General features: G+C 39.8%; 1 pseudogene; it reads right to left on the bottom strand.

The window, feature by feature from the left end:
- LOC140849476 (olfactory receptor 7A10-like) lies at positions 1 to 24,563 on the bottom strand (annotated as a pseudogene).

Genomic DNA, 24,563 nt, shown 5'->3' with positions numbered 1-24,563 from the left:
CTATTGGTCCTTAGTTTCATTCACATAGAATCTTTTCAGAGCACCCTTTATATATTTGTTCCTCAGACTGTAGATGAAGGGGTTCAGCATGGGTGTGACCACGGTGTACATCACTGAGGCTGCTGCACCTGAGCGCAAACTGGGGGTAACAGCAGAGCTGAGGTACACCCCTAGGCCCATACAATAAAATAAGGAGACAGCAGAGAGGTGAGGTGCACAGGTAGGAAATGCTTTATACTTGCCCTGAGCTGGTGACATTCCATGTATGGGCAAAACTATCTTAGAATATGAGTAAAGGATCCCAGCGAGGGGACCACCAGCCAGCAGTGTATCTGCAAAATGCATCATCAGGTTATTAAAGAAAGTGTCAGAACAGGCAAGTTGGACCATTTGATTAAGTTCACAGAAAAAGGGGGGGGATTTCATGTTGGAACAGATGGACAGACCCAACACCATTAAGCTGTGTAACAAGGAATTCAGGACACTCATAATCCAGGACACCACGACCAGCAGTCTACAGAGCTGGGGATTCATGATGGCTGTGCAGTGCAGGGGGTGGCAGATGGCCACATACCTGTCATAGGCCATCACAGTGAGGAGGAAATCATCCATCCCTACAAAGAGTAGGATGAAGTACATCTGGCTGATGCACCTTCATAGGTTTTGACTTGGCTCTGTGTCTGGATGCTCAGTAGCATCTTTGGGTTTATGGTGGTGGAGGTGAAGCACATGTCCACAAAGGACAGATTGGAGAGGAAGAAGTACATGGGTGTGTGCAGGTGGGAGTCTGAGCTGACAGCCAGGATGAGGAGCAGGTTCCCAAACCAGTGATCAGGTACATGGAGAGGAAAAGCCCAAATAGAAGAAATCCTGAAATTCTTGTATCATTCCCAGGATCCATGTGTTGAAGGTGACTACCAGAAAGTAGAGAAAAGAAATGACTAATTTTCCCATAAGGGAATATTGGTAACCTAGAATAAGTGCTATCTTTTATTTTATATCAAAGAAATTCATTTCTATATTTGATGCATGTATGGCCTGCTTTGGGCCTCCCTAGTTCCTCTGTTATAGGAATTCCTTTTTCGCTGTCCACCTGTTCCTCAAACATAATGTGTGCTACTGTTTTATTGAGAGCATCTTTCATTTATGTGAGGAACAGATAATGAATACAGACCACATGTCAGGAACTGTCCAGAGTAGAGAATGCTGAAAAACAAACTTCCCTGGATCTAGTGCTGGAGGAGGAGTGATCAGGTACAAATAATAGTGCCCCTCTCAGAGGGTGCAGGGGCTATGAAGAAAGGAAAGCATGTATAAAGAATAGTGTAAAGGGGTTTTATTATTTTTATTAGGGGTTTTAGGAAATACCTGCAACAAGGTGACAGGTTAACAGACACCTCGAAGAAGAATGAGCAGGAGACACACATTATCTGGCGATTGCGTGCCTGGCAGAGGGAATGGACAGGGTGCAAGTGCCCTGAGGAAGGTAGTGGTTTTAGGAAATCAGGGCTCAGCATGGGTCAGCATGCCAAGGGGGATGGCAAGGCAGAGGGCGGCGAGAGATGGTGTCAGAGGATGGTGAGGGCGAGGCGGCCTCCTGCCTACTGAGTCTTCAAGGCCCTGGGGAGTCCTCTGTCACACAAAGTAAATCTGTTGCAAAGTCATCACAGCTTTCAAAAAGATTGCCTTCCTCATACCTTATACTGACTGAGTTCTGGCCCCTGAGTTATGGAAGTCACCTTGAATTTATAATCCCTGGCACCCCTGTTCTGAGTACTGTCCTCCATTACAAGGAACAACCACACATACACACACACACCCCACACTGGACCCCACTATGCACCCAGGTGTCCTACTGTGTTATTTCCACGTCCTCACTCTTGCCCACACCACTTAGTCTATAAGTACTTATGCTGCTCAAATCAATTACCTGTTTCCTATAACATTGAGACATCAGACCCAGAAATTGTTGTCATAAGCCACCCGTGGAAAATTTAATCAGGGTTCCATGTTTATATGTATATTTCATGCCCTGTATTTAAAGAAACATAAACAATCTGTTCAGTAAGCCTAGAGGGAGAGGAAGGGAAACGACACGAGGAAGAACGAAGGTCTAACAAGCACAGGTGGCCCCTGAGAGACTGTGAGGAAGGAAACACCTCCTTGACTCTGGAGGCTTTCCAACCCTGATCACATCCCCTTGATGCCAAGCAAATAAAATATACCAATCACTCAAAAAAGGAAATATACAAAATACAGCAAAGCATCTATTTGAAATATCAAAGAGTACAAGTCTGCTTGTTTGTATTGGTGCTCATTCTATATTTATATGACCATCTGGTTTTTATATGGCTGGATAGTAGATGAGGTAAGTCTTTTTCTCCCTTTCGTTTGGCATTTTTTCTTTGTTTTCTTGTACTTTGGGATTTAATCTCAAATGTAATAAACACAGTGGACACACTGCAGTCCTGGTTTTTGTCTTCATCCAACCTGCAAGGACCTCTCCAGACCAAACTTTATACAGTCCTGCATGTCATGTGACTCCATCCTTTTTACCAAAAAAAAAACATTCTTCATATGATTTTTCCCAAAGCATATTATGTCATGCAAGTACTTGTTACATTTTTTAAATTATTTTTAAACACAAATTATATTTAACATACAATATTATATTGGTATGAAGTGTACCACATAGTGATTTGACATTACTAAATGGTTATCATGATAAGTGTAGTTAACATCTGTCACTGCACAAACTTATTGCAGTATTATACTGACTATATTCCTGATGCTCTACTTTTTATGTGAATTGTTACAACCACTGTGGAAAGCAGTATGGAGGTTTCTCAAAAAACAAAAATTAGAAATATAGTAAGACCCAGAAATTCCACTTTAGAGGAATTTACATAAAGAGAACAAAAATCACTAATTCAAAAAGATATGTGGAGGGAAGCCAAGATGGTGGCATGAGTAGAGCAGTGGAAATCTCCTCCCAAAACCATATATATTTTTTGAAAATACAATACAACTATTCCTAAAAGAGAGACCAGAGGATACAGTACAACAGCCAGGCTACATCTACGTCTGCAAGAACTCAGCATCTCATGAATGGGGTGAGATACAAGCCATGGCCCTGCGGGACACGAATGCCCCACTACTGCAGCTCCCTGGCAGGAGGAGAGGACCTCAGAGTGGGGAGGGAGAAGGAGTCCAGGACTGTTAAATACCCAGCCCTAGTCATCTGCACCAGGAGCGCAGACACACAGTGTGTGGTGTGCTGGATATTAGGGAAACAGAACAGTAAAACCTATGAGCGGGTCCCTGCAGCCTGCACCACTGGGACAAAAGGAAGGCGAGTGATTTCTGAAAGCCTTATAGGGACAGGAGCCTCACCACTGGATGGAAGCATCCCAGCATACTCAACCCAGCAGCTGGGAATCCTGGGGAACTTTGGGCACCTGAGCCCCCTGGGCAGCAGCACAGCTCTGAAGTCCCTCACAGTGATAACAGCCTCCCATCCATTACTCCTCCAGTATGGCCCTACCATAGCAGGGGAGCAGCCTGGGAGTGGCTGCACCCACAGCAAGCTCTTAGAGACTCCTCTGCAACTTCCCAGACCAGACTCAGAGGCCCCACTGGAGTGCACAGACAGAGGAAGCAGGGAAGAGGTGCTAAGGTCACATTCTCACAGCAGAGCATATCCAGTGTGCCTGCCACTCCCCACAGGCCTCCAGGCTGCCCCAATGGCTGCTCCACCTGTGGCAGCTCAGGAAATAAAAACAGAAAGTGCTCCCCTTGGGCGGGTAACTGGCAGAGGCAGCAAGGATGGCAAGGCAACCAGCAAGCAGAAACGACTTTGTTCTCCCAGCTAACACATGTGTCAATGGCCCATGACTACCTCTATCACCATGAAAAGGAAAAAGAATCTGATCCAGTCCAGAATCACAAAGACAATCCCTGAGAGGGAGCCTGGGGAGATAGATTTAACCAATATTCCTGAAAATTAATTCAAAATTAAGGTCATAACCATACTGATGGACCTGCAGAGAAATATGCAAGAGATAAAGGATCAAGTTAGGAGGGAGAATACAGAAATAAAACAGTCTCTGGAAGGACATACAGTAGACTGGATGAGGTGCAAGAGGCTGTTAATGGAATAGAAATCAGAGAACAGAAACACAGAGAAGCTGAGGTAGAGAGAGTTAAAAGGATCTCCAGGAATGAAAGAATATTAAGAGAACTGTGTGACCAACCAAAATGAAACAATATCTGCATTTTGGGAGCACCAGAAGAAGAGAAGAGAGAGAAAAAAGGGGTAGAAAGTGTATTTGGAGAAATAATTGATGTAAACTTCCCTAAACTGGGGGAGGAAATAGTCTCTCAAACCATGGAATCCCACAGAACTTCTAACACAAGGATCCCAAAGAGGACAACACCAAGACACATAATAATTAAAATTGGCAAACATCAAGGACAAGTACAGCATATTAAAGGCAGCCAGAGAGAGAGAAAAGGTTACCCACAAAGGAAAACCCATCAGGCTATCATCAGACTTCTCAACAGAAAATCTGATCCAGCCAGAATCACCAAGATGATCCCTGAGAGGGAGAGCCTGGGGAGATAGATTTAACCAATATTCCTGAAAATTAATTCAAAATTAAGGCCGTAACCATACTGATGGACCTGCAGAGAAATATTCAACAGCTAAAGGATTGAGTTAGGAAGGAGAATACAGAAGTGCAAGAGGCCTTTAATGGAGCTGCATAGAAGAGAATGGCATGATATATTTAATGCAATGAAACAGAAGGGCCTTGAACCAATAATACTGTATCCAGCACGATTATCATTTAAATATGAAGGAGGGATTAAACAATTCCCAGAGAAGCAGAAGTTGAGGGGATTTGCCTCTCACAAATCACCTCTACACGGTATTTTAAAGGGACTGCTCTAGATGGAAGCACTACTAAGGCTAAAAAAGATGTCGCTAGAGAAAATAAAATCACAGCAAAGAAAGCAGACCAACCAAATACAAACTAAAGGCAAAAAATGAAATCAACTACTCACAAAAGCAGTCAAAAGAAACACAAAAGAGCACAGAATAAAGAAGCTAACATATAAGGAATGGAGGAGGAGGAAGAAGAACAGAGAAAAATAAAGAATCATCAGACTCTGTTTATAATAGCATAGTAAGTGAGATAAGGTATATGGTTAGATAGTAAAGAAGCTACCTTTGAACATTTGGTAACCATGAGTCTAAAGCTGCAAATGGCACTAAGTACATATCTTTCAATAATACCCTAAATGTAAATGAACTGAATGCACAATTAAAAGACACAGAGTCACAGAATGGATAAAAAAGGAAGACCCATCTATATGCTGCTTACAAGAGACTCACCTCAAACCCAAAGACATACACAGACTAAAAGTGAAGGCATGGAAAAAAATATTTCATGCCAACAATAGGGAGAAAAAAGCAGGTGTTGCAGTACTTGTATCAGATAAAATAGACTTCAAAACAAAGAAAGTAACAAGAGATAATGAAGGTCATTACATAATGATAAAAGGCTCAGTCCAACAAGAGGACAGAACCAATAATATATATATATATATATATATATATATATTTATATATGCACCCAACACAGGAGCACCAACATATGTGAAACAAATACTAACAGAATTAAAGGAGGAAATAGAATGCAATGCACTCATTTTGGGAGACTTTAACACACCACTCACTCCAAAGGGCAGATCCACCAGACAGAAAATAAGTAAGGACACAGAGGCACTGAACGACACACTGGAACAGACTGACCTAATGGACATCTATAGAACTCTACACCCAAAAGCAGCAGGATACACATTCTGCTCAAATGCTCATGGAACATTTTCCAGAATAGACCACATACTAGGCCACAAAAAGAGCCTCAGTAAATTAAAAAAGATTGAAATGCTACCAACCAACTTCACAGATCACAAAGGTATAAAACTAGAAATAAATTGAACATAGAAAAGAAAAAAACACACAAACACATGGAGGCTTAACAACATGCTCCTAAATAAACAATGGATAAATGACCAAATTAAAATAGAGATCAGGCCATATGTGCAGACAAATGACACAAATAGTACAGAGCCCCAACTTCTGTGGGACACAGCAAAGGCAGTTCTAAGAGGAAACTATATAGCAATCCAAGCCTATTAAAAGAAGGAAGAACAATCCCAAATGGATAGTATAAAGTCACAATTACTGAACTTGGGGAAAGAAGAACAAATGAGACCCAAAGTCAGCACAAGGAGGGACATAATAAAAATAAGAGAAGAAATAAATAAAATTGAGAAGACTAAAATAATAGAAAAATTTTGTGAAACCAAGAGCTGGTTCTTTGATAAAATAAACAAAACAGATAAGCCCCTAGACAGACTTACTAAGACAAAAAGAGATTCCACACACATCAACAGAATCAGAAATGATAAAGGAAACTTCAAGAAGGACACCTCAGAAATACAAAGAATCATGAGAGAATACTATGAGAATCTACATGCTAATAAGCTGGAAAACCTAGAAGAAATGGACAACTTCCAGAAAAATATAACCTTCCAAGACTAATCAAGGAAGAAATAGAAAATTTAAACAGACAAATTACCAGCTATGAAATTTAAGTGGTAATCAAAAAACTAGCCAAGAACAAAAACTCTTGGCCAGATGGATTTACCTCGGAATTTTATCAGACATACAGAGAACACATAATACCAATTCTCCTTAAAGTTTTCCAAAAAATAGAAGAGGAGGGAATATCCCAAACTCATTCTATGAAGCCAACATCACCCTAATACCAAAACCAGGCAAAGACCCCACCAAAAAAGAAAACTACAGACCAATATCCTTGCCAAACATAGATGAAAAAATACTCAACAAAATATTAGCAAACCGAATTCAAAAATACATCAAAAGGATAATACACCATGAGCAAGTGGGATTCATCCAGGGGATGCAAGGATGGTACAACATTTGAAAATCCATCAACATCATCCACCACATCAACAAAAAGAAGGATAAAAACCATATGATCATCTCCATAGATGCTGAAAAAGTATTCGACAAAATACAACATCCATTCATGATAAAAACTCTCAACAAAAAGGGCACAGAAGGCAAGTACCTAAACATAATAAGGACCATATATGATAAACCCGCAGCTAACATCATACTAAACAGCGAGAAGCTGAAACCTTTTCCTCTGAGATTGGAACAAGACAGGGATGCCCACCCTCCCCACTGTTATTCAACGTAGAACTGGAGGTCCTAGCTATGCCAATCAGACAAAACAAAGAAATACAAGGAATCCAGATTGGTAAAGAAGAAGTCAAACTGTCACTATTTGCAGGTGACATGATATTGTACAAAACAAACCCTAAACACAGACCAATGGAACAGAATAGAGACTCCAAACATTAATCTAAACATATATGGTCAACTAATATTTGATAAAGGGGCCATGGACATACAATGGCGAAATGGCAGTCTCTTCAACAGATGGTGCTGGCAAAACCGGACAGCTACATGTAAGAGAATGAAACTGGATCACTATCTAACCCCATATACAAAAGAAAATTTGAAATGGATCAAAGACTTGAATGTAAGTCATGAAACCATAAAACTCTTGGAAAAAAACATAGGCAAAAATCTCTTAGACATAAACATGAGAGACTCTTCTTGAACATATCTCCCCAGGCAATGAAAACAAAAGCAAAAATGAACAAATGGAACTATATCAAACTGAAATGCTTCTGCACACCAAATTACACCATCAATAGAAGAAAAGGGTATCCTACAGTATGGGAGAATATATTTATAAATGACAGATCCGACAAAGGGGTGACATCCAAAATATATAAAGAGCTCACACACCTCAACAAACAAAAAGCAAATAATCCAATTAAAAATGAGCAGAAGAGCTGAATAGACAGTTCTCTAAAGAGGACATTCACATGGACAACAGACACATGAAAAGATGCTCCACATCACTTATCATCTGAGAAATGCAAATTAAAACGACAATGAGATATCATCTCACACCAGTAAGGATGGCTACCATCCAAAAGACAAACAACAACAAATGTTGGCAAGGTTGTGGAGAAAGGGAAACCCTCCCCCAGTGCAGGTGGGAATGTAAATTAGTTTAACCATTGTGGAAAGCAGTATGGAGGTTCCTCAAAATAGAAATACTGGAGTGGAGCCAGGGTGGCGGTGTGAGTAGAACAGCGGAAATCTCCCAAAACAACATATATTTATGAAAATATAACAAAGACAACTCTTCCTAGAATAGAGACCAGAGGACACAGGACAACATCCAGACCACATCCACACCTGCGAGAACCCAGCACCTCGCAAAGGGGGAGAGGAAGGCCACAAACCAACCAGAAGGAAAGCTCTTCCAGCTGTCACTCATACCAGCTCTGCAAACTATCTCTATCATCATGAAAAGGCAAAACTACAAGCAGACAAAGATCACAGAGACAACACCTGAGGAGACAGACCTAACCAGTCCTCCTGAAAAAGAATTCAAAATAAAAATCATGAACATGCTGACAGAGATGCAGAGAAAAATGCAAGAGCAATGGGATGAGATGCAGAGAAAAATGCAAGAGCAATGGGATGAAGTCCGGAGGGAGATCACAGATGTCAGGAAGGAGATCACAGAAATGAAACAAACCCTGGAAGGATTTATAAGCAGAATGGATAAGATGCAAGAGGCCGTTGAAGGAATAGAAACCAAAGAAAAGGAACGTATAGAAGCTGACATAGAGAGAGAGAAAAGGATCTCCAGGAATGAAACAACACTAAGAGAACTATGTGACCAATCCAAAAGTAATAATATTCATATTACAGGGGTACAAGAAGAAGAAGAAAGAGGAAAAGGGATAGAAAGTCTCTTTGAAGAAATAATTGCTGAAAAGTTCCCCAAACTGGGGGAGGAAATAATCGAACAGACCACGGAAATACACAGAACCCCCAACAGAAAGGATCCAAGGAGGACAACACCAAGACACATAATAATTAAAATGGCAAGGATCAAGGACAAGGAAAGAATTTTAAAGGCAGCTAGAGAGAAAAAGGTCACCTATAAAGGAAAGCCCATCAGGCTAACATCAGACTTCTCAACATAAACCCTACAGGCCAGAAGAGCACGGCATGATATATTAAAAGCAATGAAACAGAAGGGCCTTGAACCAAGGATACTGTATCCAGCATGACTATCATTTAAATATGATGGTGGGATTAAACAATTCCCAGACAAGCAAAAGCTGAGGGAATTTGCTTCCCACAAAACACCTCTACAGGGCATCTTACCGGACTGCTCTAGATGGGAGCACTCCTAAAAAGAGTACAGAACAAAACACACAACATAACAAGAATGGAGGAGGAGGAATAAGAAGGGAGAGAAGAAAAGAATCTCCAGACAGTGTATATAACAGCTGAATAAGTGAGCTAAGTTAGGCAGTAAGATACTAAAGAAGCTAACCTTGAACCTTTGATAACCACGAATCTAAAGCCTGCAATGGCAATAAGTATATATCTCTCAATTGTCACCCTAAATGTAAATGTACTTAATGCACCAATCAAAATACACAGACTAATAGAATGGATAAAAAAGCAAGACCCATCTGTATGCTGCTTACAAGAAACTCACCTCAAACCCAAAGACATGCACAGACTAAAAGTCAAGGGGTGGAAAAACATATTTCAGGCAAACAACAGTGAGAAGAAAGCAGGGGTTGCAGTACTAATGTCAGACAAAATAGACTTCAAAACAAAGAAAGTAAGGAGAGATAAAGAAGGACACTACATAATGATAAAGGGCTCAGTCCAACAAGAGGATATAAGCGTTCTAAACATATATGCACCCAACACAGGAGCACCAGCATTTGTGAAACAAATACTAACAGAACTAAAGAGGGAAATAGACTGCAATGCATTCATTTTAGGAGACTTCAACACACGACTCACCCCAAAGGAGAGATCCACCGGGCAGAAAATAAGTAAGGACACACAGGCACTGAACAACACACTAGAACAGATGGACCTAAAAGACATCTATAGAAATCTACATCCAAAAGCAACACGATATACATTATTCTCAAGTGCACATGGAACATTCTCCAGAATAGACCACATACTAGCTCACAAAAAGAGCCTCAGTAAACTCCAAAATATTGAAATTCTACCAACCAATTTTTCAGACCACAAAGGTATAAAACTAGAAATAAATTCTACGAAGAAAACAAAAAGGCTCACAAACACATGGAGACTTAACAACATGCTTCTAAATAATCAATGGATCAATGAACAAATCAAAATAGAGATCAAGGAATACATAGAAACAAATGACAACAACAATACAAAGCCCCAACTTCTGTGGGATGCAGCTAAAGCAGTCTTAAGAGGAAAGTATATAGCGATCCAGGCACACCTGAAGAAGGAAGAACAATCCCAAATGAATAGTCTAACATCACAACTATCGAAACTGGAAAAAGAAGAACAAATGAGGCCTAAAGTCAGCAGAAGGAAGGACATAATAAAGATCAGAGAACAAATAAACAAAATTGAGAAAAATAAAACAATAGCAAAAATCAATGAAACCAAGAGCTGGCTCTTTAGAGAAAATAAACAAAATAGATAAGCCTTTAGCCAAACTTATAAGAGAAAAAGAGAATCAACACAAATCAACATAATCAGAAATGAGAATGGAAAAATCATAACAGACTCCACAGAAATACAAAGAATTATTAAAGACTACTATGAAAACCTATATGCCAACAAGCTGGAAAACGTAGAAGAAATGGACAACTTCCTAGAAAAATACAACCTCCCAAGACTGACCAAGGAAGGAACACAAAAGTTAAACAAACCAATTATGAACAAAGAAATTGAAACGGTAATCAAAAAACTACCCAAGAACAAAACCCCGGGGCTCGATGGATTTACCTCGGAATTTTATCAGACACACAGAGAAGACGTAATACCCATTCTCCTTAAAGTGTTCCAAAAAATAGAAGAGGAGGGAATACTCCCAAACTCCTTCTATGAAGCCAACATCACCCTAATACCAAAACCAGGCAAAGACCCCACCAAAAAAGAAAACCACAGACCAATATCCCTGATGAATGTAGACGCAAAAATACTCAAAAAATATTAGCAAACAGAATTCAACAGTATATCAAAAGGATCATACACCATGACCAAGTGGGATTCATCCCAGGGATGCAAGGATGATACAACATTCAAAAATCCATCAACGTCATCCACCATATCAACAAAAAGAAAGACAAAAACCACATGATCATCTCCATAGATGCTTAAAAAGCATTTGACAAAATTAAACATCCATTCTTGATAAAAACTCTCAACTAAATGGCCATAGAGGGCAAGTACCTCAACATAATAAAGGCTATATATGATAAACCCACAGCCAACATTATACTGAAGAGCGAGAAGCTGAAAGCATTTCCTCTGAGATCAAGAACCAGACAGCGATGCCCACTCTCCCCGCTGTGATTTAACATAGTACTGGAGGTCCTAGCCACGGCAATCAGATAAAACAAAGAAATACAAGGAATCCAGATTGGTAAAGAAGAAGTTAAACTGTCACTATTTGCAGATGATATGTTACTGTACATAAAAAACCCTAAAGACTCCACTCCAAAACTACTAGAACTGATATTGGAATACAGCAAAGTTGCAGGATACAAAATTAACACACAGAAATCTGTAGCTTTCCTATACACTAACAATGAACCAATAGAAAGAGAAATCAGGAAAACAATTCCATTCACAATTGCATCAAAAAGAATAAAATACCAAGGAATAAACCTAACCAAAGAAGTGAAAGACTTATACTCTGAAAACTACAAGTCACTCTTAAGATAAATTAAAGGGGACACTAACAAATGGAAACTCATCCCACACTCATGGCTAGGACGAATTAATATCATCAAAATGGCCATCCTGCCCAAAGCAATATACAGATTTGATGCAATCCCTATCAAACTACCAGCAACATTCTTCAATGAATTGGAACAAATAATTCAAAAATTCATATGGAAACACCAAAGACCCCAAATAGCCAAAACAATCCTGAAAAAGAAGAATAAAGTAGGGGGGATCTCACTCCCCAACTTCAAGCTCTACTACAAAGCCATAGTAATCAAGACAATTTGGTACTGGAATGAGAACAGAGCCACAGACCAGTGGAATAGATTAGAGACTCCAGAAATTAACCCAAACATATATGGTCAATTAATATTTGATAAAGGAGCAATGGACATACAATGGCAAAATGACAGTCTCTTCAACAGATGGTGCTGGCAAAACTGGACAGCTACATGTAGGAGAATGAAACTGGACCATTGTCTAACCCCATATACAAAGGTAAACTCAAAATGGATCAAAACCTGAATGTAATTCATGAAACCATTAAACTCTTGTAAAAAAACATAGGCAAAAACCTCTTAGACATAAACATGAGTGACCTCTTCTTGAACGTATCTCCCCGGGCAAGGAAAACAACAGCAAAAATGAACAAGTGGGACTACATTAAGCTGAAAAGCTTCTGTACAGCGAAACACACCATCAATAGAACAAAAAGGAACCTTACAGTATGGGAGAATATACTTGAAAATGACAGATCCGATAAAGGCTTGACGTCCAGAATATATAAAGAGCTCACACACCTCAACAAACAAAAAACAAATAACCCAATTAAAAAATGGGCAGAGGAACTGAACAGACAGTTCTCTAAAAAAGAAATACAGATGGCCAACAGACACATGAAAAGATGCTCCACAGCACTAATTATCAGAGAAATGCAAATTAAAACTACAATGAGGTATCACCTCACACCAGTAAGGATGGCTGCCATCCAAAAGTCAAACAACAACAAATGTTGGCAAGGCTGTGGAGAAAGGGGAACCCTCCTACACTGCTGGTGGGAATGTAAATTAGTTCAACCATTGTGGAAAGCAGTATGGAGGTTCATCAAAATGCTCAAAACAGACCTACCATTTGACCCAGGAATTCCACTCCTAGGAATTTACCCTAAGAACGCAGCAATCAAGTTTGAGAAAGACAGATGCACCCCTATGTTTATCGCAGCACTATTTACAATAGCCAAGAATTGGAAGCAACCTAAATGTCCATCGGTAGATGAATGGATAAAGAAGATGTGGTAAATACACACAATGGAATACTACTCAGCCATAAGAAGAGGGAAAATCCTACCATTTGCAGCAACATGGATGGAGCTGGAGAGTATTATGCTCAGTGAAATAAGTCAAGCAGAGAAAGAGAAATACCAAATGATTTCACTCATCTGAGGAGTATAAGAACAAAGGAGAAACTGAAGGAACAAACAGCAGCGGAATTACAGAACCCAAAAATGGACTAACAGGTACCAAAGGGAAAGGAACTGGGGAGGATGGGTGGGCAGGGAGGGATAAGGGGGGGGTAGAAGAAAGGTGGTATTAAGATTAGCATGCATGGGGGGAGGGAGAAAGGGGAGGGAGGGCTGTACAACACAGAGAGGACAAGTAGTGATTCTACAACATTTTGCTCTGCTGATTGACAGTGACTGTAATGTGGTTTTTAGGGGGGACCTGGTATAGGGGAGAGAATAGTAAACATAGTATTCTTCATGTAAGTGTAGATTTAAGATTTAAAAAAATCAGTTCCTGTGTGTTGACCTCCAATGAGTTCTACACAGTGGTATAGAGGGCATGTCAAAGTGTGGGCAAAGGGTCTGTTTGTTTTTATGCAGAAGATCAAGGCCTAGCTTGGCTACCCAGAAAATGAACTAAGATACAATATGAGGAGGAGCTTCCGGCATCAGCACTCTCTGGAGGACTTGTGCCGGGGGATGATCATCAAAAAGCCTCCACAGGGATCCGGGCGATGCTGCGGTTGTGGCTGCATCCATCCCACCATTTCCTGGACTTGCCATTGGAATGAGGAGGGAGATGTCTAGGCTGGCATGTGCATACAGTGAGACAACGAATTTGACTGGATCTGTACTGTTGGAACTCAACCAGGAGTTGGGAGGGGTGCAAGTTGTAGCACTCCAAAATCTTACAACTATCGACTATCTACGGTTAATAGAACATATGGAATGTGAACAGATCCCAGAAATGGGTTGCTTTAATTTGTCTGATTTCTCCCAGACTGTTCAAGTACAGTTGGAGAATATCCATCATATCATAGACAAATTCTCACAAATGCCTAGGGTGCCTAAATGGTTTTCTTGGCTTCACTGGAGATGGATGGTAATTATAGATTTGCTTTGTTTATGTCACCGTATTCCTATTATGTTAATATGTGTGCGCAAGTTAGTTAGTAGTTTAAAACCGATACATGCTTAAGGTACTCTACAAGAAGATATGTCAAAGAAATAATCAATCCTCCCATGTTTTCTTCTATATGCTACCTCTATAGCTTTTCTTCTTCCTTCCTACTTACAACCCTTAAATAGAATTCGTGCCTCATATCGAATTTACCGAGTATCATAATTCCTCCAGGTGGTAAAGATACCTCGAGACAAGTGCTCGGCATAGAAGCCACAGAGCATAAATCTGCAAAGAAGTAAAAAGCTAACCTTTTCAAACAATAAGGCTTCTCTCTCACTTACCAACTTTACATTTCCCTGTATGGCCCCGGAAGATCACTGGTTAGCCTGAGATGGGTAAGATTCCTCAAGGGAGGAACAACCTAAGACAGGCACAGTCACAGGGGGGCCATCAGGTGAGAAATTGGGGAAGAACAGTGGTGAAGCTTAGAACCTCACACCCACCCCTGGTTTGAGAGAAAGCTTCTGCATCCGTGGATGTTTTATTGCCCTTGTCTAGCTCGGATTAGCACATAGTCTACAGGCACACACATGATCATCTACAATTGCTCTCTTACAACACTAAACTATATTTTCTATCTTTATCTTGCATCTACCTACCACTTCAGCATTTTATTAAAAATAAAAATAATAATAATAATAAAGGGAGAAATGTGGTATCCACATATAAATGAAGTATAAAAATCAAACGAATATTCATATTTGACCTGAGTGTTTATAGTTCATAATGCGTGATCAAAACCGAAAATTTCTGTGATGAATGCCCTTGTACTGTTCACCATGTAAGAACTTATTCACTATGTAAGAATTCGTTCACCATGTAAGAACTTGTTTGTTATGCTTCAGTGATTGGAGACTGATGAGAATTAGGCTTGAGATGGATTAATGATTGTGCATTGAACATTGACCCCCCTATACCGAATTTTATTGTTGTTAACAACCCTTTGATCAATAAATATGAGAGATGCCCTCTCAAAAAGAAATAGAAATAACATTTCACCCAGGAATTCTACTTCTAGGAATTTACCCTAAGAATGCAGCAGTCCAGGTTGAAAAACAGATGCACCCCTATGTTTATCACTGCACTATTTACAATAGCCAAGATATGGAAGCAACCTAAATGTCCATCAATAGATGAATGGATAAAGAAGATGTGGTACATATACACAATGGAATATTACTCAGCCATAAGAAAAAACATATCCTACCATTTGCAACAACATCTATGGAGCTAGAGGGTATTATGCTCAGTGAAATAAGCCAGGTGGAGAAAGACAAGTACCAAATGATTTCACTCATATGTGGAGTATAAGAACAAAAGAAAACTGAAGGAACAAAACAACAGCAGAATCACAGAACCCAAGATGGACTAACAGTTACCAAAGGGAAAGGGACTGGGGAGGATGCGTGGGAAGGGAGGGATAAGGGCGGGAAAAAAGAAAGGGGGCATTACGATTAATATGTATATTGGGAGGGGAGCACGGGGAGGGCTGTGCAACACAGAAGAGACAAGTAGTGATTTTACAGCATCTTACTATGTTGATGGACAGTGACTGTGAACGGGTATGTGCAGGGGACTTGATGAGGAGGAGAGCCTAGTAAACATAATGTCCTTCATGTAATTGTAGGTTAATGATACCAAAATTTTAAAAATGCAAAAAAAAAAAACCCCTAAATACTCCACTGCAAATCTACTAGAAATAATATCAGAATTCAGCAAAGTAGCAGGATATGAAATTAACACACAGAAATCTGTAGCTTTCCTATACACTAACAATGAATTAATAGAAAGAGAAATCAGGAAAACAATTCCATTCACAATAGCATGAAAAAGAATAAAATACCTTGGAATAAATCTAACCAAGGAAATGAAAGACCTATAGCTTGAAAACTACAAGACACTCTTAAGAGAAATTAAAGAGGTCACTAACAAATGGAAACTCATCCCATGCTCCTGGCTAGGAAGAATTAATATAATCAAATGGCCATCCTGCCCAAAACAATATACAGGTTCAATGCAATCCCTATCAAATTGCCAACAGCATTCTTCGATGAACTGGAACAAATAGTTCAAAAATACATATGGAACTGCCAAAGCCCCCCATAGCCAAAGCAATCCTGAGAAGGAAGAATAAAGTGAGAGGATCTTGCTCCCCAACTTCAAGCTCTACTACAAAGCCACAGTAATCAAGACAATTTGGTACTGGCACAAGAACAGAACCACAGACCAGTGGAACAGAATAGAGACTCCAGACATTAACCCAAACATATATGGCCAATTAATATATGACAAAGGAGCCAGGGACATACAATGGGGAAAGGACAGTCTCTTCAACAGATGGTGCTCGCAAAACTGAATAGCTACATGTAAGAGAATGAAACTGGATCACTGTCCAACCCCATACACAAAGTAAACTCAAAATGGATCAAAGACCTGAATGTAAGTTATGAAACCATAAAACTCTTAGAAAAAAACATAGGCAAAAATCTCTTGGACATAAACATGAGTGACTTCCTCATCAACATATCTCCCTGGGCAAGGGAAACAAAGGCAAAAATGAACAAGTGGGACTATATCAAGCTAAAAAGCTTCTGTACAGCAAAGAACACCATCAATGGAACAAAAAGGTATCTCACAGTATTGGAGAATATATTCATAAATGACAGATCTGATGAAGACTTTACATCCAAAATATATAAAGAGCTCACATACCTCAATAAACAAAAAGCAAATAATCCAATTAAAAAATGGGCAGAGGAGCTGAATATACAGTTCTCTAAAGAAGAAATCCAGATGGCGAACAGGCACATGAAAAGATACTCCACATCGCTAATCATCAGAGAAATGCTAATTAAACCACAATGAGATATCACCTAACACTAGTAAGGATTTCCATCATCGAAAAGACAAACAACAAATGTTGGTGAGGTTGTGGAGAAAGGGGAACCCTCCTACACTGCTTGTGGGAATGTAAATTAGTTCAACCATTGTGGAAAGCAGTATGGAGGTTCCCCAGAATGCTCAAAATAGAAATACCATTTGACCCAGGAATTTTACTTCTAGGAATTTACCCTGAGAATGCAGCACTCCAGGTTGAAAACACAGATGCACCCCTATGTTTATTGCTGCACTATTTAAGAAAGCCAAGATATGGAAGCAACCTAAATGTCCATCAGTAGATGAATGGATAAAGAAGATGTGGTACATATACACAATGGAATATTACTCAGCCATAAGAAAAAAAAAGATCCTACCATTCACAACAACATGGATGGAGCTAGAGGCTATTATGCTCAGTGAAATAAGCCAGGCAGAGAAAGACAAGTACCAAATGATTTCACTCATATGTGGAGTATAAAAACAAAAGAAAACTGAAGGAACAAAACAGCAGGAGAATCACAGAACCCAAGAATGGACTAACAGTTACCAAAGGGAAAGGGACTGGGGAGGCTGGGTGGGAAGGGAGGGACAAGGGGGGGAGAAAAAGAAAGGGGGCATTATGATTAGCATGTATAATGTGGGGTGGGGGATATGGATGGCTGTGCAACACCGAGAAGACAAGTAGTGATTTTACAGCATCTTACTATGTTGATGGACAGTGACTGTGAAGAGGTATGTGGGGGGGAGTTGGTGAAGGGGGGAGCCTAGTAAACATAATGTTCTTCATGTAATTGTAGATTAATGATACCAAAATAAAAATAAGTAAGTAAATAAATAAATAAATAAAAACTCAATTACAAATAACATTTGACCCAGGAATTCCACTCCCAGGAATTTACCCTAAGAATGCAGCAGCCCTGTTTGAAAAAGACAGATGCACCCCTATGTTTATTGCAGCACTATTTACAATAGTCAAGAAATGAAGGCAACCTAAGTGTCCATCCATAGATGAATGGATAAAGAAGATGTGGTACACATACACAATAGAATATTAACCAACCTTAAGAAGAAATGAATCCTGCCATTTGCAATAACATGGATGGAGCTAGAAGGTATTATGCTCAGTGAAATAAGCCAGGCAGAGAAAGACAAGTATCAAATGATTTTACTCATCTGTGGAGCATAAGAACAAAGCAAAAACTGAAGGAACAAAACAGCAGCAGACTCACAGAACCCAAGAATAGACTAACAGATACCAAAGGAAAACGGATTGCGGAGAATGTGTGTGAAGAGAGAAGGGGGAAAAAAGAGGCATCACGATTAGCACATACAATGTAGATGTGGGGGGACATGGTGAAGGCAGTATAACACAGTGAAGAGAAGTAGTGTTTCTATAGCATCTTATTATGCTGATGGGCAATGACTGTAATGGAGTATGTGGTGGGGACTTGATAATAGCAGGAGCCTAGTAACCATAATGTTGTTCATGTAATTGTATGTTAATAATAGCAAAAAGCAAAAAGCAGAAAAAATTACATGGAACCACAAAAGCCTTCAATGTAGACAATGTAAGCTTGAGAAAGAACAACACATCTGGGGGGTATCACTCTCCTGAATATAAGTTATAATTAATACAAACTTACAGTTATCAAAACAGTATGATACTGGCACAAGAACAGACCCATAGACCAATGAAACAGACTAAAAAGCCCTGATATAAACCCAACCAACCATATATGGTCAATTAATATATGATAAAAGAGCCATAGATATGCAGTGGGGAAATGATAAAAGAGCCATAGATATGCAGTGGGGAAATGACAGGCTTTTCAACAGCTGGTGTTGGCAAAACTGGACAGATACATGCAAGAGAATGAAACTGGATTACTAACACCATGCACAAAAGTAAACTCTAAATGAATTAGTCCCTAATAGAATACATGAACAATAAAACTATGAGAAGGAAAAATAGGCAATAATCTCTTTAACATAATCATCAGCAAATTTTTCTGGGTACATATCCCTGGCCAAGGGAAACAAAATCAACAAACGTAGTGGGACTACATTAAAATGAAAAGTTTCTCCACACAAAAGAGCACCATCAACAAAACATGAAGGTAACTTACATTATGGGAGAATATATTCATAAATGATAAATCTGGTTTGAGTTAACATCCAAAATTCATAAAGAAATCATATGCCACAACATCAAAGAAAAAACTATTCCAGTTAAAAAATTGGAAGAAGATATGAATAGACAATTTCTGCACAAGACATATAGATGATCAATAGGCTCATGAAAGATGCTCCACACATTATGCATTGGGGAAATGCAAATCAAGCCTACCCTGAGATATCACCTCATAGAAGTCAGAATATCCACTATCTAAAAGACAAGAAATAGCAGGTGTTGGTAAGGATGAGGAGGAAAGGGAAACCTCCTACAATTTTGGTGGGAATGTGCATAGGTGAGCCACTATGGAAAGGAGTATGGAGATTCCTTCAAAAACTCAAAATAGAAATACCAAATCAACGAGTAATTCTATTTTGATTAATCTACCTGAAGGACAGAAAATCTTTGTTTCGGAAGGGTGGGTGTGGGGGGGTGTCAAAAGGCACAAACTTCAGTTATATAGTAAATAAATCCTGGGGAGTAATGTACAGCATGATGGCCCTAGTTAATAATATTATATTGTATGCTTGAAAGTTGCTAATACAGTAGATCTTCAATAAAATTCTCATCACTTCCTTTTTTAATGTCACAAAAAATTTGTAACTGTATGTGGTGATAGATGTTAACTAGACTTACCATGGTGATCATTTCACAATACACACAAATATCAAATCACATGTTGTATACCTGAAACTAATATATGTCCATTACATTTCAATTAGAAATAAATTAAATTGTTTTTAAATGTGAAAAAAAGTTATATGCAACAGTTTTTTGCCACATTATTTACAATAGACAACATAGAAGCAACCAAAATGTCCATAAATAGATAAATGGATGTAAATGATTCATATTATTCATCTATAAAAAAGAAATACTGTCATTTGCAACAACATGGATGAACCTAAAGGGTATTATGCTAAGTGAAATAAGCCAAGCAGAGAAAGAAAAACACCATATGATTTCAATTACAGCTGGAGTCTAAAAACCAAATGTAAAATAACAAAATTAACAAAATAAGAGTGAGAAGTGACTGGTGGTTACCACGAGGGAGGAGTTGGGGTTGGCGGGTGAAATAAGTGCAGAAATAAATAGACACAAAACCTCAATTGTAATATAAATTAGTCATGGGGATGAAAGTACAGCATAGAGAATATAGTCAATAGTTCTATAACATCTTTCTGTGTTGACAGTAACTGCACTAGTTGGAGTGAGGATTTAATAATATATATAACTGTTGAATTACGATGTTGTATACTTGAAACCAATTTAATAGTGTATATCAACTATTCTCCAAGAAAAACAAAAAGAAATGTGATGGATTTCCAAGTCTGAGTAGAAAGAGAGATACAAAATCATTAACCTTTCTAACAAGGAATTCAGAGTGCTGTTCATCTAAATCACCAGAACCAGGAGTCTAAAGAGCTGAGGGGTTTCATGATGACTGTGTAGTACAGCGATGGCAGATGACCAGTTACAGGTCATAGGCCATCATGGTCAGGAGAAAAATGTCCAAAGCCCCAGAGAGTATGAAAATCTACATATGGATGATTCAGTTTGAACACGTTATAACTTTGCTCTGGGTCTGGATGCTCAGCAGAATCTTGGGGATGGTGGTGGAGGTGAAGCAGATGTCCACAAAGGACAGGTTGGAGAGGAAGAAGTACATGGGTGTGTGCAGGTGGGAGTCTGAGCAGACAGCCAGGGTGAGGAGCAGGTTCCCAAACACAGTGATCAGGTATATGGAGAGGAAAACCCCAAGTAGGAGGGGCTGCAGTGGTGGTTCCTTAGAAAATCCAGAATTAATTCTGTGATTTTTTATCACTTCCTGGTTTCATGTATTAGAAGTGACTCCAGGACTCAAAAAAAGTAACATGACAGTTTTTCTAAAATGGGTGCATTCAAAAACCAACATCAATAATTTTTGTATGGAACTTGCCCCCTAATCACCTTGAGAACAACTCATGTCCCAGAATGCACACAGACATATACATACACTGTGGCCTCCTGGGCCCATGTTACCATCAGGATAGTCTCACCTGCAGCTGCAATGAGTAGGTAAACAATTATGCAAGGCAAGTTGTCAATATCACATTATCTTTCTCCTAAGCATACAGAAATTGTCCCCAGGTTTTAGTTGTTATGTCTCCCACATGAAAACATGGTAAACCATTTAAATATGACTGGTGTGAGTCCAGTAATTAAACAAAAAAAAAATACCAGTTCAAAACTCTGAGAGAAAGTGATAAAAGAAAGGACATGTGTGGGAAAAATAAGTTCAGGTGGTCCCTAGAGATTGTGAGGAGTATAAAGCTCTCTTGGCCCTGTCATCATGCAGCCAGTTAGATCCCCCGTGATGCCTAGAATAAGAAAGCAGAAAAAAACAATGCATCCTAAAGAGAAAGAAGTAATGTCTTCACATTATCAAGACAGCTGACCCACTGGACAACCCACTAGAATAAGGAGCAAAGGGAATAAACTTTGAAGTGGGAGAAGATTTGGTGTATACTAGGTTTTCTCACACTGCCATGCTGACATCTGGGATGGGATGCTTATTTGTGTTGGGTGTATCCTGTGCACTGCATGTGTTTATCAGCGTCCCTCCAGACACGGCCAAATAATCCCTGGGGCAAAAGTCATCTATGGCTGAGAACCACTCTATGTGTACTTGAGAACTGGAATCCTAGTGACAGAATTCCAAGCAAGGTCCATCTCATACTTGGATTATAAATTCCAGCAAATCACCAAACTCCTTCAAGCCCCACTTCTTCAATGTGGAGTGAATTTCTTAATAATACTACTTTGTAGAATGAGCTTTTCTAAAAATTAAATCACACAGTTCATTTAAGGTGCTAAGATCAGGTTATAGTGCACAAAAAAATCTAAATGTAATTCTGATACTTAACATACATTGTAGAATGGGAGACTAATTCCACCTCTTAACTTGGGATGTAAGTAGGGAATTCCTCATTGTTTTGCCAAATTGTTATGAAGCCAAGGATTGTAGTGCCCAAAATTTTTATAAAAGGGACAGAGTCAGTCCTCCCATTTGCTTCAGAGAGAAGTCAATGCCTGAAGGATCTAAGAGATTTAGTCCTAATGGGATCTTCAGTCTTAGCCTTTGGAGAAAACATAAAGTCAGGGTCAAGTAAGGGGCTATAAGGCTGAGTTCATGGAGAAGGGATAATAAAATCTGTAACACATCAATTCAATTAGAGTGGATGTGTGACGTGGACACAGAGGTATGTGGGCAGGCAGTGTGTGCTCCCTTGGGTCTGAGTTCATGTCAGCACACGTCCTGGTTGCCCCTTCTCTCTGCACTGGCCACTTCTTTTGGATTTCTTCATTCATGCTGCTTTTCCCTCATTAAAAGGACATAGATTTCTTTTAAAACTATTCTTTACTGCAATGGATTCCAAATGTTTTTCCATTTCCATTCCATAATAAGGCACACCTTTTACTTGTGATCCAGCATGTGTGCAAATGCAAAACCAAATATACACATATGCACACATGCAGAGCACCAAAGAGAGTCATGAAACCATTTAGTATGTGCACTTCCTATGTACAATGAATTCTGATATTTTCTTTTGAAAGCTACATATTCCATTCTATTTAGTTCTTAAAGCCATACCTGACCCTCTAATGGATCCTGACCTCAAATATGGAAAACAGTCCTCTAATGTATCCTCCACTTGATAGGGAACAACTTACAAGAACAGCAGTCTAATCCAGGTGGCTCCCTTCTGATGCTCTTTTTGGCAAAGACAACAGAGAATCCCTTAACTTCCCCCTCCCCTTCACCCCCGGCTCTGCCACGCACTCACTCCCCACACTCCCTCTCCTTGTCTGCTCATTGCTGTGCACGTAGGAATGTTGCAGATACAGAAACAGAAAGATATATATTGCTCCCCTTGCCTTTGTTTGGGGCTCAGAGCTTGGGACATTACTCCCCTCTGTATTACTCCCCAATGTAAAATAAAACCTCAACACTCCAAGACCTCCGAGTGCCCCTTGGTTCTTCTGTCAATTATCCAGTCCAGGTTTTTACAGTATTTTACATAACACCCTCTCATTATAGAATTTCCCTGCTTCTTTTTCATTTCTCAACATCAGCAATTTCCATAAAAACACAAACATTCCATAGTGGAATTCAGCTACCATTCTCAATTAAACTCTATCTTGGGGTTAAGGTCAGGGAATGTGTATAACATTGATGTGAGCTCAAGGCACTCGCAGTCTTGCAGGAAAATGAGACATGGAATTAAATAATAATTACAGGGAGAGATTAAAGATGGCAGCATGTGAGGTGTGACAGAGGCTTCCTCCTGAAACCACATATAATATGAAAATATAATTAATACAACTAACCCTGAGAAAGCAACAGGAAAGAGGACTGTGTCAGACTGCACACACCTGGAGAAAAGAGCAGACCTCATGGAACGGGGTGACGTACCAGAGCCATGGCTCCACGGGACCCGAGCCCCTCCCCCACCCCAGCTCACCGGCGGGAAGAAGAGAAACAGGGCAGGGAAGGAGTGGAAGACTTGGGACTGCTGAATACCTAGCTCTGGAGATCTGCTCTGGGAGCACAAACCTACATTTCAAGGTGCTTTCATGATACTCTCGTGATTAGGGGATTGGAAAGCTAAAGCACGCAGAATTTGTGGAGGGACTGAGATTCCAACCACTTGTGGAAAGCAGGGATCCATATCTGGCTGCTCTGGGAAAAAAGAAAGATGGGCAGTCTGAGAGACTTCCTAACAAGGGAGCCCTTAGCAAGAGAGCTGCTAAAGGGGCAAGGATTGTAGAGCGCTTACTGCTCCACAAAATTGTCCAGGTGCACTCTGCCCAGCAGGTTGGGAGCTTTCACAATTTCCAGATGCTCCAGTGCCCTGGCTGGCTACACAGCTCCAAGGACCCCCTTCATGATATGCAGCCTACTGTGCCTTTCTCCTGGCCAACACCACCTGGCTCACAAACCGGTAAACCCTACCCTGGCATTAAGCCAGCCAGAGGGAAGATCTGTCTACAGCAACTACAGATGCAAAGCATAGAGGCTTATACCTGTGTACTCGGGGCACTGGTTCAAGCCAGAGGAGACAGGCAT

This window comes from Manis javanica, chromosome 1 (genome assembly GCF_040802235.1).
Source record: "Manis javanica isolate MJ-LG chromosome 1, MJ_LKY, whole genome shotgun sequence".
Classification (NCBI taxonomy): domain Eukaryota; kingdom Metazoa; phylum Chordata; class Mammalia; order Pholidota; family Manidae; genus Manis; species Manis javanica.
Note: the sequence above shows the minus strand (reverse complement) of the source record. Positions and strands in the feature narration are given on the sequence as shown.